This window comes from Solanum tuberosum, unplaced genomic scaffold (assembly GCF_000226075.1).
Source record: "Solanum tuberosum cultivar DM 1-3 516 R44 unplaced genomic scaffold, SolTub_3.0 scf00356, whole genome shotgun sequence".
Taxonomy (NCBI): Eukaryota; Viridiplantae; Streptophyta; class Magnoliopsida; order Solanales; family Solanaceae; genus Solanum; species Solanum tuberosum.
The window spans coordinates 507,090-508,823 of record NW_006239279.1 but is presented as its reverse complement, the minus strand read 5'-3'; positions in this window follow the sequence as shown (position 1 = coordinate 508,823).

The following is a 1,734-nucleotide window of genomic DNA, read 5'->3' as shown; positions in this document are numbered from 1 at the left end:
GTTAGTAGTAGTTTACTCACCTAATTTTTAGTTTTTTCTAGTTGTTTGCGTGTTGAGGCAGGACAATGAGTATACATGATGGATAAGGTGGACCAATGGTGCACCATCCAGCAGAGGTGATGAGGCTCAGGGATCACATCATAAATTTCAACCATCTCGAAGGAGAACCCTTTCATGAGTCGTGGCTGCGGTTTAAAACACTATTGATGCAATGCCCAACTCATGAAATACCCGATTTAGTCCTACTGGAATGCTTCTACAGGGGTCTAAGCCCCGGAAACAGAGAAATAATGAACCAACTCATGCCAAGTGGATGTGATAAATACCCCTATGAGACCGCAACCAAATTCCTTGACCTTGCAGCTAAAACCAACAAGGATAGAGAGAAGGACCAGCAATTGACCATTTTGTTGGGTCAAATGAATAGCTTGACCCAAAAGGTTGAAGAACTGGAAGTGATGTCCAAAGGAAAGAGCAAGCACCCATCATCTATGGAGCAGGGAAGATGCCTGGACATTGAAAACAGACGTATCAACGATACGTTATTAACCATCCTCGAAAAGCTGAATGAGCAAGACAAGTACTAGAGGAAATTAGAGAAAATGTCAAAACGTTGAATGAGATGAGTGGCTCTCATTATAGGTCTATTCAGCTAATCGAAACTCTCTTGAATCTTGCACTACCTCAGTTTCATCCGTATGAGCAAGCGGGATCACCTAGTTACACTAGTTGTAATACCAAAAAGCCAGTTTGAGCATTGACTTGCGTCGTGCCACGACGTTAACTAAGGCACTGTTTGGGAGGCAACCCAAAACCAATTACTTGCTTTTTAATTTTCTTAATAAAATAATAGTGTTTTGTTTGAACAGGTTGAAGCTAAGGAAGTGCTTGAAAAGATGTATGAAAGCGAGAAATAGGTTTAGTTGGCTGGTCGCCGACAAGTTCGGCGAGCTAAAATTCTTCCGCAGTCTGACCGAAGGCATCTTCAGATGGGCATTTGTAAAGCTCAGCGGTCTAAAAAAAATTACTGGCGCATCGCCAACCATGTTGGCGATCTCGACAGAGACCGCCGTTGGGATCCCTTCATAAACCAAAGGCCCTGCTAACTTTGGCGAATAAATTAGACATTCGGTGTGTCGCCGAATGACTAGGTGAACTTGACTCACATCGCTGAATGGGCGGGAACTCGACGGTCTTTGCAGGCCACAGGTTTAAAAGTCCTATTTCACTCATTTTATCTCATTTCTTCATCCTACCAAACTCACACCTACACCCTAGTTTTATATTTATTACACTTTTGGAATATTGTGGTTCATTGATTTGTCCGTGGATTTGGATTGCATTGTTGTCTGGCACTTCGTTAGCATCTATTCATCATCTAAGGTTGGTAGTCTGAACCTCACGTTTAAAAATATTATAATTGTACTCATTTGCATAATGATAAAAGTGTTAAACCTTTGTTGAGTCTCTGAGTTACTGGAATTACATGTATTTTCTATTATAATGTGGCACCTAGTGCATTTTTCGATGAGTTCCCACTTAGCTATACTTTGAGTTAGATTGTTACTGATGGGAATGGAAGTTTCTATGTGTCTTCGTTGAAATTGAGTTATGTGCGCGTAAGCTATATTGACTAGGGTTGCTAGGTGAGAGTCGAAATACTGGATTAATAATGGACACGTTGAGCTAACAGGCGAGGTGACCGAATTCCGCTGAACTACTCGACAGTTCGCC